Consider the following 9,964-nt stretch of genomic DNA (forward strand, 5'->3'; position numbering starts at 1 on the left):
TGATTTCATTATGACGAAGTTATGGTATCTGAGATAGGATAAAAGAAATAAACATAGGAACTGGTCATGGTGGCTCGTGTCCATAACACCAGAAATCTAGGAGGCTGAGCAGAAGGACTGCAAGTTCAAGCTCAATCTGGACAATTTAGTGCCTTAGGAAGTCTCTGTCTCAAAAATTAAGAGATTAAAAAATAAAAAAGGCTGGAGATGTAGCTCAGTGTGAAGGCCCTGGCTTCCATGCCCAGGACCATCAAAACATTTTTTAAAGTATTTTCTTTTTCCTTCAGGGTAAATTTCTAAATCTTAAAGAAAAAAAAAAATTACAATACAATGTGCTGTTCTCCTGTAAAATCAGCCTTGCACCCATAATTTGAGCCTGTGCTTTGTATTCATTCACAAATTCCAAAGATTCCTACCCACAGCAGCACACACACATAGCCACCTCCAGACCCTAGAGTACCTCTCCTTTAGGGGCCTGGACTCTCTCTGAATGTGCTTCTTTAATGCTGCTGCCTTAACCTTCTCTATGCCTCGTACTGAGAACGCCATGTTCTGAGAATTCTGTTTCAGACATGATGGGACTCAGAGAACCTAGTTTGAATCCCCCCCAACTCCATCCTCCTATTCAAAGCCAAAGATTTCACCACTAGCCCAAAGAAAGGAAATCATAACAGTCAATGGTCCAAGACAATGATGCTCAGAAAACATCTCACGCAAATACTGAATGACAATATCATACTCCTTGAACTGCTTCCTCCTCCATGGGCACGGACTAAAAACAAGTAGCATCTGCCTTGCTATCTGGGTTGTTTTTTTTTTTTTTTTTTTTCATATTCATCTAGCCCCTTGGGAGAAAACTAGATAACAAGATGAGATAACCTCTAGTGTAAAACCCACTAGAAAGAGAGTCACTGCAAAGACTGTGAGCTTCTTCCGAGCCCAGGGCTTGGTTCTTCTTCATTTTTGCATCCTCCATCCCTACGATAGTACCCAACACAGAACAGGCACCCAGGAAATGCATGTGATAAGTAACATGAATAAGCTTTGTTATTATATCTTTTCTATTTTCACCCTCTCCATCACACACGGGTCAACCTAACTGTATATTCATTTGAGCCATGATAGGTAAGAAATATGGTCTCTAATAAAATGTGATATGCTTGCCTGGTTTTTAAGATCTGAGCTACACACACACAAAAAAAAAACAAAACAGAAAAAAGATCTAAACTACAAAAGTATGACAAAATGTAGAGCTGTGTTTAAATGACATGTTATTTTCAACTTGAATCTTAAAAACCCTGGAAAAATTTAAATTGGGGATTTCAACCTTGTCAAAGAGGCAATTATTAGGTGCCCATTTAACAGGCACCCAAAGTGAGAACCTCGCTTGGAAGATGCTCCCCACCTGGCTTGGATATCTTAAAACCCCCACAAGGGACAGGACAAAAGCACAGACAAAAGCACCTGATTTTCTGATCGAGCATTGTATTTGTCAGAGTAGATGATTGGGGTAGCACTGACAGCGATTTTATCACATTTAACATTTGTTCATTTCACACTTCAGGCTCGCTCTCGATCGCAGAATTTGTTTCATTGGCATTTGTCATATCTCGGCTATCTTCTTTCACCACTTTGTAGATGGTGGCTTTTTTAGGCGACTTTTTCTGAGCTGGGGTTTTTTTTTTTCCTAGGATGCCAATCCAATCTGGTATTTCAAAATGCCAACACCATTGGCCCTGCTGGAAACCGATTAAACAATTTTTATGCCTAACAGCTCTTTTCAAGTTGCTGAGTTTTTGATTTTCATTTCTTAAGGCTAAATTTTCACACACACAAAAATTGCCCACTCTTTGCATGCAAATGAAGCAGTTTAGAAATGGAAATTCAAGCACAGTGAGCCCTGCATTAATTTACAAATCCATGGCATATTTAAAATATTTTTTCAAATTGCTTCACACGTTTTGGGTGTGTGACACATCGCCATTTAACTTAGTCAAAGTTATTTTGCTGATAAACTTTAGATAACTCCAAGGAAGGCATCTTTGGGAGAACCAAGGGAGAACTCTATTTTTTATTCCATTATTTCTTTTTTCATTGAAATAAAATGTGATCAACTTGGGTGCGCTAGTGCTGAAGGCAGGGCTTTCTCACTCAGAGGAGAAACTGGAGTGACTGGGACAGGAAAGTGAGCACAGTATTCTTGTAGGAAAAGACTATAAAGGTACAAAAGTGCCTGTCACCAACTTTTCAACCACCTCCTTTCTAGCTCCCATAAGGACAGAACTCCAGGTATGTGCACACCTCTGAACATGTAGTCATGTGTCTCGCCAAAGTGAATCTCAGCTCTCTGTTGTATGCTTGTAAAGAAAGAATGTGCATTTGACACAAATTGGGCCACTGAAGGAAAATATTTTTGTCATAGGTTTTCATTTTCTTAGGCTGCACCAATGCCTAAGAAAACCTGGAAGCCAACATTCTTGACAGTTTGTGTGTTTGTTCATTTGCTTTAAGGAAATCTTACATTTATCAATCAGCCTACCCTTGAACAACTCAGATTCCAGATTTAAAAACTATAATGTGCTCTATCAGACAGAAACTAATTAAGAAGTCATTATAAATAAGGCTATGGTATTGAATAGGGGCAAATAACCCATGGAACAGAATTAGATCTGAGATGACCCATACATGTATAGAAAATCTGATTTTTCAAGTAAGTGGAAAAAGAAAAAATGCTTCAGTGATAGGCAATGAGTTAGCAATAAGCAAAAGGAGGGAGGGAGGGAGGCACAGAAGGAAGGAGGCAGGGGGCGGGAGGGGGAAGGAAAGGGAAAGGAAGAGAATGGAAGGGAAGGGAGGAAAAGCAAAGAACATAAGAAAGGACACAAGGAAGGAAAGACCAGATTGAGGGTGGGAAGGAGGGAGAAAGGTTGGGAGTAAGAAGAAAGAAAAGAGAGAGAGAGAGAGACTGAAGAGAGGAAGTAGTGAATCCCCCACACTACTCACTAAAATCAGTTACAGATAGATCAAAGACATATGGAAGAGAAAACATTCTAATTTTTAAAAATTGTGGCCTTGGAATAGAAAAAGAATCATTTAAAAAATTTACCCAAAGAGGAAGTTACAAGGAAAATGTAGAGGTAGACTGAAATAAATTAATTTCTTTTCATCAGAAGTCCTAGAAAGAGAATCAAGATACAAGACTCAAACTGAGGGAAGATATCTACAATTCCTATAATTAACAAAGAATTAATACTCATACAACAAAGAACTTCTACAAGTAAACAAGAAAAAGACAGCCGAGGCAGGGACAGATAATTCACAGGCAAAAGAGATGAAGAGAGACTTCACAGATAACACCAAATTAATGCCCAGTAGCATATGGGGAAATGTTCAGTACTAATCAGAAAGATGCATAATGAGGCACGATGAGATATCATTCACTCCCTTGAGGTAGGCAGAAAAAAATTAAATATGACAACATCAAGTGTTAGGAAGATGTAAGAGTAAGGATGCAGAATAATGAGTACTCTCACACATTGCTGGGAGAGCCAAAATTGTTACTCTGCTGTGGAATATCACTGACTATTCCCTAGTAAAACTGAACCTGTATATACACACCCCCAAATACTCCCAGAGATATAGCCACTCCCAGACACACACACACACACACACACACACACACACACACATACTTGCAAGAGAAACGCATGCTCACACTTACCAAGCAATATATACAAAAATATTCACAGTAGCATTGTTTTCAAAGCAAAACAAGTCAATATCCAAAAAGGAGAACATGTGAATGGATTACCAGAGTCATACAACGAAACGGAATTTGTCTACACATCAGTGCGGTTAAATCTAAAATGTAAAACATTGAGAAATAAAAAGCAAGTCTGAGAAAGATATGCAATGTGAATTATTTACCTAAAATTCTAAAACAGGCAAAAAAAAGCATGTAAGATTATTTAGGAATAGCTATACATAAGGAAAAGCAAAGGGATGACCAACAAGACCTCAAGATAGTGAATACTTCAGGAGAGAAGGAGAAGGGATTACCATTTGGGGATGTCAGACATAGGCTTCAAAAATAATAGTTCTATTCCTGTGCTTATTGGGTTCATCTTTCGTTACTCTTGAAATCTTACATAGGTGTTAGAAACACTCAGAGTTGTTATATATTTATCGTTGTTTCAGTTTTGAAACACACTTTGATGTATACAAGCAAATTGAGCTACAAACACTTAGGGCCACCCTCCCCATCCCATCCTTCTCAAACCAAAGACCATGTGAATCCTTCCTCAACACTGCTTGGGAGGCACGGCAAACAACATGATACAACAGCATTCTAAAAGCAGGTACAGCTTGATGCACACCTATGCTTTCCTATGCTCACCCTTACTGCTCCTGTGTTGTTATTGCTGTTGTTATCTGTTTTGCTCATCGTCTTTCTGCCATGTCATAGACAGAGAAAATGCCAAGTGGACTGGGGGTTTGTTGACTTGATTCATCAGTCCTATTTAATAGCTACTAACATGGGCAACATTTGAAAAAAGTCTCTCATAAAATCTTGTCCTGAAGTCCCAGTCACATAAACTTTGTAGAGATAGGCGTTAATGGAGTTTTTCAAAGTGTTATGACTTATATCTAGATGTCCTTTTAAAGCCTCATGCTCTCACAGGTGGGGCCTTTGGGAGGTGGCTGGATCATTGATGTGTGCTTCTGGATTATGGGTGTGATAACTGTGCTAGCCCACTGATTCATTTAATGGAGTTTTGGGTATGGCTGAATGGATTTGCTGAAGACAGAGGACCCACCTTGAGTATAGGTGGCACGAACCAATAGGCTCGTAGCCTGAATGGACTAAAAGGGAAAGGGAGGATCACTGCTGGCTGCCTTCTGCCTGCTACACCCTAAATTATGTCTCCTCTGTCATTCCACCCTGCCATGCTGTTTGTCTTGGAACCAGTGAACTATGGACTAATAGCTCTACAAATTGGGAGTTAAAATAAATCTTGCCTCCTTTAACTCATGGGTGTCTGGTATTTTGTCCTAGCAGTGAGAAAGTAATTGAGATTCAAGAGAAGCAGCTTTACTTGTATGTGCTCATTAGACCCCAAATTTTCATATGTGAGTCCTAGAATACGATGGATATGTATTTCTTCAAATCTTTTTGCCCCTCAAACCTTAAATGCACTTTCTGTAGCTATTTTAACATCTTTGAAATTGGGATTCATTTGCAATCTGTGGCATGACACAAGTTTGATAGCATGTTTTTTCATTCTTAGCAGAAACACAAAAAATGGTTATCTTAAAGTTGATAATTTCTTAGATTGTCAAAAAACATCATTTCCATAGGGATTCCCTTCAATCAAAGAAGGAAACAAACCAAAGACCCCAGAACATGCAGAGATAGGACAGGCCCTAAAAGCTGGAATTCACTCTCTGAAACAACCCACACCGGAGTATAGGTCTTGTGGGCAGGGAAGCAAAAGATTTGAGAGGAAGGAGAAAAGTTTCCTTTGAACCAAAATGCTCGGCTGAATGCTTACTTCAACGTTTTGTGCATTTATCTCAAGACACTCCTCCCAGAAATACATTAAAGTCCATCCCTTAAGGACACTCTGCTAAACCCGACTTTTGGGTAGTTCCCAGTGCGGCTCAAAATATTGAGCCAAGGGAGACATACAGGAAATGACAGACACAGCATGTTCAGCAAAACTCAGCCACACCATCAGGGCCAATGAGTGTCAGCAATGAGAATAAGAGGAAAGTCAACACAGCCATTCCTAGGGTCTGAGGACCACAGCATCCCCTTTTTGTAGGCAGGGACAAGTAAGTGCAGTTAATCTTTTCTTTCTTTAAAGACCAAGATAATTAATAGCTACCACTTTTGGTTTATATTTTATTCCAAGTGCCTAATTCTGCACCTGCATATATGATAAGCAATTTCAAATCTTGAACAGAAAAGACTCCAGAGCTCTCCACTTTCTCATATCCATTCATTCTTTGCACATGGTTCATTCCACAAACCCAACAACTAGACCCAGCACTGAGGTTCTCCATGGCAAGAGATGAAGTCCAACGAGATACATTTGACAGAGTTTCCACTGAAAATAATGAGTAGGGGACATTTTGTCATTCACAGTGCTGAGAGGATGAAAGAAGCTCTCTATCAAAATCTCTGGTTAATAAAGAATAGATCATGTTGCCCAGGTGCTTTTCCACACACAGTCTAATGCAAGGGAACCAATCTAATTGAATGAATGAGCAGAGATTCATAAATCACCAAGATTGCCAAAACCCTATAGAACAGCCAATCGATCACCAATCTGTCTATCTATCTACTTATCAGGTATTTTTTACCCCCTCCTTTCATTATTTAGCTTTATCCTGTCTTAACTTATCTCAGTAGCAGTCACTAATGTGTAGTACTAGATTAAGGATTTATCAAATGATATGAACATGTATCTTTTATATCAGGGGTTTTTTTGAGACAGTTTGCAGTTCAGGCTGGCCTTGAACTCACTATGTAGCCTAGGGTGGCCTTGAACTCAGCAATTCACCTGCCTCAGCCTCCCAAGTGCTGGGATTACAGTTGTGTGCCACTGCACCTAGTTTATACACAAGGTATCTAAACATTTATTTCTATGCTTCTTTGAGCATCTAAGAGCTATTTGATAGATTTCAATTTAGGCATCATATGCTATATTTGTGGTATTAGATACCAAGTTTTCCCTGGGATATTAAGACAAGATTCTTTTTACGTTCAGCAGGAATTATTTAAATTTATGGGAGGGGTATCTACTATTTTCCATCTTCTCATGTCAAAGCCTCTTTAGACAAAGTCTAACTAGAAGAGACCATGCATACTTGGTTTGATATGCTATGGGTACAGCCAAAGCCAACACTGTGTACACATGGCACTTACTAAGTACAGACTGTTTAGAGCATAAGAAGACTTGATCAGGATAGAAGGGAAGAGTGGAAATTGGTCATCACATATTTGAGTTTGGGTTGAGAACAGAACAATGATCTGACCTAGCTTGGTCCAAATTGAAGAGTCCCAACGTACTTAAATTCAGTGGCTATGTAGCCAGTATCCCACATCCCTAAGGGACACTGAGATACGATTCTTACCACTTCCCTTAAAGGAACCTTCAGCAAAGAAAGAAAAAATGTAAGTAAAATATCAGACCAAGGCTGAGCACCTCTTTGCCACCTGGATGTGTTTTCTTTCTACGCTATGGAATTGAGTGGTAGAAAGAGATATTATGTCATAGTTTGCTTTCCGCCCTGCTGTGTAATAGTTTCCTCCATGGTAGTTTTATTCTTATTTGGCATTTGGATTTTTAAATGACTCATAGATTAATTTCAATGCTGCATGTGTAATTGTCTTGGCAGAAGATGCCTTTATTCTTGCCCACTCACCTTTTGTATGGCATTTCCCACTCCTGTTCCCTTATTTATGACTTGTTGACATGCACCTATATTTAGCAAGTGTTTTTGCTAATATCCAAGGAATTATCAGAGGTGCAGCTGTTTTGTCTCTACAGGAAACTCCTGCTTTAGGGAGCTAGCTCTACGCTATGAGGATATGCTCTGGAACATTCCTCTGTGTGAAGATGAGAAATACACTTCTTAATGTTTAAATTAGCTGGTTAATGCTTTTAACTTTCCCCCCAACTTGGACTTGATGAACTCATGTGTTATTCTTGGAGGACTGTCAAGCTAAAGAGGATGTTTTCCTGGTCACCTTTATGTAGAGTTATATTTGGTTGTTTTTTCCTCCTTTTCCAGAGGCTCCTTTCTTCATTGTGTGGACACATGACCTTGTTTTTATGTTTTTGGTGTCCCAAGGTAGGGAACATGTGCTGGTCCTCTCCTGTTCCTTCCTGAGTTGCTGGCTTGTGTCACACATGTGTGGCTCACTTCCTCCAGGTCCTTAGGCAAGGCAACGCTCCAGACAATGACCCCCTCTCTCATTATGACCTCACTCTCATTATGTGAATGTGGCAGCAGAAGTCATTACAAGAAGCACCGTGCTCAAATGCCATCCAAATCAGGTTAATTTACAATGTATTCAAAATACCATATTTTAAAGTGATCTCACCGTAAGACAGAGTTGTTGCAGGCTTCTCTACATTCTGAGCTGCCTCCTTCAAGGAAAAGAAAGTGTTCAAAGACAATTCCCACAGACCTCATTGGTTTCTCCAGTAACTGATTTCTATACATACTTAGAAAGAGAACATATTTATTCTCCATTGATCTGAACTTTCAAAAATCAGAAGTGAGAAAAAAAAACCTTTTAATACATATCTAAAAACCAATAAAATAGTAATAAAAATTTTGAAATAGATCTTATACATTCCCTTGAGAACGAACACAGAAAACTGGAGTGAGTAGGAGAAAAGGGGTGTTTGAAGTGCTCTCCTCTGCTCTTCCTATTATTTCTTCCACCAGAGAATTAAATGCTTTTGTGGCAGAATCAGAGGAGGGATGAAGAACTAGCACACCCCAGCAGGCTACCCCATGTGATGCTTTAACACATGTTTTGGAAAGACACTTTGTTACAGGGCTAAACAACACAGGTTCTAGAGCTGGGCAGGCCTCCTACCTCCACCATTATGGGCTGTGAGTCCTTAGACAGTTATTTTAATTTCTCATTGCCTCAGTTTCCTCACCGATAAAATAAAGATGATAATAGTGCCACACTCATGCAGTTTTAAAAGAGTAAATGGGTTGATTGTAAACAGTGCCTGGAATATAAGCACCATATAAGCATTTGGTAAACCTAAGGATTAATGTAAGGTAATTAAATAAATAATCCATCCATTTGCTTTTCATAATACTCAGTTAGATTTTGTTGCAGACATCTTGTGTATGTGCTCAGAAGTCACTGCCCTCTTTCTCCTTGTGAACAGGGCTGACTTCCACTTGACAGAGGCTACAGATGCCTCATGCTGGCTTTCTCAGGATCCCTTGTAGCTGAAACATAAACAGGAAATCCAGTTCTGCCCAACATAACCTGAGGAAATTTTTGCTTGGGTCTTTTAAAAAGAATTTTCTGTCTGACAAAAGAAGAGGTTAGACAAGGAGAAGCCCTGCTCTGTGCTTCTTGTCTTCTGACATTATTCTACAGCAGGCATCTTGGATCATGGGGAAAAATCAAGAACCAGGTGGTACTAACCCAGGAACCACCTATGCCAGGCTTCTTATCTAAAACTGTGTTGAAATGATACATGTCCTTGCTCATCAAACTACTTTCAGTTTGGTTATCAATTACTCATAGCCAGATGCATCCTAACAAACACAAGACTGATTTATACAAGGATATGGAGGTTACAAAGGTTAAATTACTTTGCCAATGGGACAAGTCATAGAGCTAGAATTCCAAACCAGTCTAATAAGAGTGTGAACCCTTTCTGCTGCATCGTGAAGCTACCACCACTGTGCTCACCTACAGGACAAACTGGTCTTGGCCTTGGAGCACCAAGGGACCATAGAGAAGAATAAGATAGAAAAGTATCTTCTATTTGTGATGTTCCTTGAATTGATTGCAAATCACCTTTACCTCTAAAAGTGCAGAATGGATGGGAGCTCATAGATCTAGTTCAGACGATGAAACTAGTCCAGTCATATACCTTGTTAGTGGAAATCAGATAAGAACTGAGTCATATCCTGTTATTGTTTCCCTATACCAGCAACTCATGTTATCAAATGTTCAAGGTCATCATAAAATAGGGAGTCATGAATAGACAATTGGACATTCAACCCTGGAACTCAGAGAAGAATCAGGGCTGAAGATAAATATTTCAGAATCACCAACATTCTGAGGACCTTTAGAGCCCTAGAACTAACTGAGTTCTAGAATGGAGAGTAGAAGAGCTTGGAAGAATAAGCCCTGAGGTTCTAGTCATTGAGTGCTTAATATATGCCAAGCACTATGCTAATTACTTTATAG

The 9,964-nt window shown here is 39.4% G+C and overlaps 1 long non-coding RNA gene across 1 annotated transcript; it reads right to left on the bottom strand.

Moving 5' to 3' along the window:
• Positions 1–1,481: 1,481 nt before the first annotated feature.
• LOC102003191 lies at positions 1,482–9,746 on the bottom strand. Its single transcript, XR_259082.1, has 3 exons — positions 9,575–9,746; positions 8,114–8,236; positions 1,482–1,739 (listed from the first exon to the last, which is right to left on the bottom strand). It is a non-coding gene; the product is annotated as an uncharacterized LOC102003191 (long non-coding RNA).
• Between the last annotated feature and the right edge of the window lie 218 nt (positions 9,747–9,964).

The sequence above is a fragment of the Chinchilla lanigera genome, unplaced genomic scaffold (genome assembly GCF_000276665.1).
Source record: "Chinchilla lanigera isolate Chin_1 unplaced genomic scaffold, ChiLan1.0 scaffold00001, whole genome shotgun sequence".
NCBI classification, from domain to species: domain Eukaryota; kingdom Metazoa; phylum Chordata; class Mammalia; order Rodentia; family Chinchillidae; genus Chinchilla; species Chinchilla lanigera.